Here is a 6,000-nt window from a genome sequence, read left to right on the forward strand (position 1 = left end):
CTTCAAACCATCTTACTGCACTATCCTAAATCTTTTACTACACAGCTATAGTAATATTACCATCAGAATTATAGATTACTATTGTAACATGATATGCCATCATTTAATTTTCATGAGTAGTGGTCACCACCACGCTATTGATTATTGTTTGTAGAATTAACGATTTCTAAACTTTAGTATTTACTCCCGCTCGTTACTGCTTTGTACTATATGTTACTGCAACCCCGCAGTAACATTGTGAAATAAATATAGTAATAATGTAACTAGTGTGTAGTAACAAAATAGATATAATCCTGGTCTCTCTCTCCCTCTCATGATCCTTCCACTTTCTTCTCTCCTTATCTCTCTCTACCCAAAAACTTGGCCTTCCTCTCTCTTTTCAAGAAAACTGGTCTCCTTCCTCCATCTATGTACTCCCACCCTTTTCATAGTAACGCCATCACGAAATATAGTAACACGTCCGGTTACTTAAAAAATATATAGGTTGTTATTACATTCAAGTGACTAGTATTACTAGGTTAAAGCTTCACATGCTAACCATATACTTGTTACTGCACAAAAGTAGAAGTGTTACTATATGGTAGGTGTATGTTACCACTTCAAAGTAGCTATGTTACTGCACGATAATTGTAGTTTTAATATGTCATTTTTACGAGATGAAGATTAAATAGGTGGGCTATAGGTAATGTCTGTAGGTCACTTTGAGCGAGGTCTGATTGATGTAGGAGTGTTTTGAACAATTTTATACATTTGGTAAAACCATGTTACTGCAAGTTACACATTCTGTTACTGCATGTGGAGGGTTAAAGTTCAAAGTGCCAATCTTTGAAAAGCAATGTCTCACAAGATATATATTATTTTTTTAAAAAATCGTTCCCACCATGATGCTATAGTGTTACTGCATGTAGAGGGTTAAACTTCAAAATGCATCTACGTACTCCCCTCTTCAAGAAACCGTTCTTCCTCCCTCTTCTCAAGAAAACCGGTCTCCTCCCACCAATATAGTGTCACTGCATGTGTAAGATGTGACAGTAATATTGTGGTGAATTACAGTAAATCAAAAATTGAAACAAAAATATATAGGTTAAAAGTCTCAGAAGCTAACCATATACTTGTTGTTACTGCACAAAAGTAAAAGTGTTACTGCACGAAAGGTATACGTTACCACGTGTTTATGCAGTAACACTACCCAAAAAATACAGTAAAACGCAGTGTAGTAACATCGTGATGCGATTGTAGTATCGTACAACAGACAAGTAGTAACAAGTAATTGTATAGTATTACTACTTGTGGAGAGACAAATTGCAAAAAGGTCAAGTTTTGAATAACAATATCTCCCAAGTGATGTAAGGTTTTTTAAAACCGTTTGCACCATGATGCTAGAAAAAAAGAGCTTATCAAAAGTAGATCCATCATGACTATGTTTCAACTATATTTTAACGCTGTTACTGCACGTAAGACACAGTGTTACTGCACAGTGGTCATCGTGTTACTGCACCGTCCTGGGACGAGAGGTGAGAAGAGGTGGGTGGTGGGAGGAGTTAGTAGGTGGGTTTGACCGGTGGGAGGGGCCTTTGACCGAAGTGGGAGGTGGATTTTGGGCCTTGGTAAGGAGGGGGAGTTGGGTGTGACCCTTGGGAGGGAGGAGGGGTATAGAATAGCTATTCTATACCCGGGTGTAGAATAGTTTTTCTATATATATATATATATATATATATATATATATATATATTACTTTTAAGTTTACTAAACTACTTCTTAGACATATAAAAGTAAATTTAATAGAGTCTAAAAGTAATTTACATATATTATAAAAGTAACTTAAAACAAAACGGAAGTACTTTTGTCGCGACAATAGAAGTAAATTCGTTGTAGGGATAAAAATATGACTTTATCTAGAAATTAAATTTAATCAGCACAGATCAACACACATAAGTTTAATAATTTTTAAAAGTAACTTCAATGTTAATTGGAAGTAACTTTTGCATGGTTCAAAAGTAACTCTCTATAAATCTGTTTAATCATCGATTGTTTCTTTCCTTTCATTTTTGTTTTTCATGTAGAATGAGAAAAGAAGATACTATTGTATTTTTCAAGTTGAAAGGAGATACTAGATGGAGTACAAGCTAGCTACCACTAGCTGTGTAGTCATATCCAATTAAAAAAGACATTCATTACAATTACTTTCTTTTTGTTATAAGTTACTTCTATAATATATATAAATTACTTTTAGGCTTCATTGAATTTACTTTTACATGTCTAATAAGAAGTAATTTAGTGAAATCAAAAAGTAATTTAGATATATTATAAAAGTAATTTATAATTTTTCATCAGAATATAATCAATGTAAGATCTTGTTATAAAGATTTAATTGTTATAAACACAACGGTGAAATCGGATCGTAGATTGGATGAGTAGTTTAAGAGAAAATTGTATTTGAAGTATATGTGTATAATGTCTCTTATAGATAGAGTGGTAGCTGATTTAGACAAACTAGCTACCTCTTAAAAAGATTAACTTAATTAGCTCTATTTAGTTTCACTTATTAGCCACACTATTATTCTTGAAAAGATTAAGGCCCCGTTCGTTTCTTTGTAAGGGTAGGATAAAATTTCGGATTCTCGTGGCACGCTTTTTAAACTGCTAAACGGTGCGTTTTGTGCGAAAACTTTCTATATGAAAGTTGATCTAAAGTATCAGATTAATCGATTACGACTGGATATCCATTTTTCAAGTTTGTAATAATTAAAACTCAATTAATCACACGTTATTACCACCTCGTTTTACGTGAAACACTTAATCTTTATCTTCATCTTTATTTTCATTTCCAGGAGATTCAAATACCACCTAACTTAGCTCTATTATTCTTTTTAGCTTATTCATCAGATAATATGGTTATTCTGTATTTCTAATATTACAATTCCTTTATTTTAAGTAGAATTACGATTTCTTTGATGCATTGCTTAAACCACTTATTTTATGTTGTATGCACAATCCGTTAACTACTCAACTGCTAATTAATCCTTATAACCAAGTCAATAATCAGCAACAGTATTTGTTTCATCCCTCGTACGTCCTCATAAATTTGAACCTATGAAGTACATATACTACTCCTTCCTTAGGCTGTGTTCCTCCCAACCCACCTCTCTTATTTTCCTCGTGCACGCTTTCCGAATCGCTAAACGGTACATGTTTTGTAAAAAGTTTATATAGGAAAGTTACTTTAAAAAAATCATATTAATCGATTTTTTTAATTTTTTTATAGATAATACTTAATTAATCATGTGTTAATCTATCGCTCCGTTTTCCGTGCAGAGGGAAGGGGTTCCAAACCCCTCCAAAAGAACATAACCTTATAAAATTTAAACATAACATATATGAATCCACTCGAAATCTAAAACATCTTATAATGTAAGAGAAAAACCAGAGCAAAGCAGTACATATGACATTAGCTAGAGAGAGATACATAGGGATATGTAACTATTTTTTTTCAAATTCTTCAGTTCACCATCATGCATGGCTGGATGAGCCGATGACAGTGACTTCTGCTTGAACTGTCCAGCTCGATCCAACAACAAATCCTGCATTTGTGTTCTTCATCTGATCTCTCCGAATGAATTTGTGCCATCCCCAAGCAATTCCTTTCCAAGAAAACACGGTGCGGGCTGTGGTTCGCCAAAAAAAAACAAAAAAACAAAAACAAATAAGAGATGGAGAAAGTAAAATTGATATACATGAAGGTAATTCGCCACAAAAAACAAATGGGTTGTAAATGTAAACCCTGTTTCGAAATGCGTCAAATTCTAATGCAATTGAAAACTGGAGGAGTTGATATGATGAACCTTTCTGTTGCGAGTGTTTTCCGTTCTTTTGGTTCAGGATGGATATGGTGAATTCTGCCATGATCGCGGACTCAATTGGACGCATGTTGGAGTTATCATCAAGGCATAAGTAGATGGAGACATAGTCACGGTTGCGATAATCACCAAATGGATCAACACGAAGGTACCTGACATAAGAATAAATCCAATCCATTTATTATGGTCGCATAACTGAAAATCTGAAAGTCTAAGATGTGCTATGAGAAATAAAGTACATCTTAGGGATAAGCTAAATGGTAGGAGACTTGCAATACAATGATCATAAAAACATATATATGGTAAAAATATATATTGGCATCAATCCAGCTTGCTAACATGGTAAAAAGAATTTCATTTCCTAAGTTTCACAAATAAATACATGCGATCACTAGCTCATAACACACAGCACAAAGACAAATATATATGATGGTTTAACTACACAATGTTAAAAAAAAGAAAGAGAAACACCTTTCTCTTTTTAAAGACAAGTACTGTTAGTGTTCTAATAACACACTCATTCAAATCATATAAAAACAAACATAAAACTTACTGGTACCATGTGTGCATACCATTTATGTTCACCAATATCAAACTTTGGAGAACAGATTATGGACTTTAAGTCCAATTTGGAGTCCTCAATGTTCCATGTATAGTTCCCTTGCATGAACCCCTTTGTCTGGAGAAAGACATGCTGAATAGTAACACCCTTAGCATTCCTCGTAGGTTTAAATTTTCTTGCTCTCAATATATCCAAACCAAAGACACATGTATCATCAGCAAGGAAATCTGAACCATCCTGTAGCTTCGAAAGGGGAATGAGGTATGTGTACTCTGAGTAGTACTTTGGATAATGGAACTTGTAGCTCGCTGCATGAGTGCATCCAAGTAAAATGTTAGTAAACTAAACATAATTAAACACTTTGAGAGAGGAAAAAGAAAACATAAGCACTGGCACATATATGGTGCATATATTCATGTTTCTTGTTTGAGCTACTTAAAAGAGTAGACAACTAGACATAAAATTTTTCCTCTCGAGATGTGATTGTCCATATGATCAAGATTTTTGTGATACCAGCTGAGTGTTTCATGCAAAAAAAAAAACATGGATAATTAACTTGTTCATTACAAAACTACCTCTTGTTCCATGGTGTGTTCTTCTTGAATGGTTATAAATTGACAGCTCGAATGTCGTGTCCACCACGATATCCTCCTTCAAGCCTTGTCGAGTATCCATTACAGTTCTTGAGGAGGTACCATTTTTCTATTGTAAATTTGGTACCTCTTGGTACCTAGGTACTATAAGATATCATGAGGTACCAAATTTTACACTAAATTTTTGGTACCTCATGGTATCTCCTCAAGGACCGTAGAATTACTCTCCATCAAAAGGTTAGCAGCAACAAATGGTTCGTCAAGGCCACAACCCTTCTTTTTCATTGGAGTCACTTGCAAGTACCTGTAGGAGAATAGAGGGATGTGTGCCATCAAGAATTTGATCCAATAGTTAGTGGCATGAAATGTTTGTGTATTCCATATTGTTCTTTCCATCCTATCAATCGCTTAATTATTGTTATCCATGGAGATTTAAATTCATCATATTCAATAAAATGAGAATTCTCCTTCCACCAAACTAGATATTACATACCAGGTGTGCCCACCGTAGTGGAACAAATCAGAGGTGACTGATGTGGCTCCTCGCTGAAGTAACGCAGAGAAGCCATAAATCTTCCATTGGAAAGCTGGTTCACGTTCTTTTACAAAAGGAGCATTTTGGGGCTCCTTGGAATCTGAAATTTGATTTTGCAATATCAATTAATAAACTCTTAGGACATCATTGATACGATCTACTTCCTCCGTTTCACAATGTAAGTCATTCTAGCATTTTCCACATTCATAGTGATGTTAATATATATCTAGATTCATTAACATCACTATGAATGTAGGAAATACTAGAATGACTTACATTGTGAAACGGAGGGAGTACCATGATAATGCTGCCATGAATAATTTTCTTTAAGAAAAATAACATTGAGCGCACTGTAACAAATATATATGCGCATGCAAATCCCTTGCTAGGTTAATGCGTTGTACTATCATTTATATTTTTCTATCCAGCACATTCTTGTGTCTTGTGTCTTTT

This window comes from Oryza glaberrima, chromosome 10 (assembly GCF_000147395.1).
Source record: "Oryza glaberrima chromosome 10, OglaRS2, whole genome shotgun sequence".
Classification (NCBI taxonomy): domain Eukaryota; kingdom Viridiplantae; phylum Streptophyta; class Magnoliopsida; order Poales; family Poaceae; genus Oryza; species Oryza glaberrima.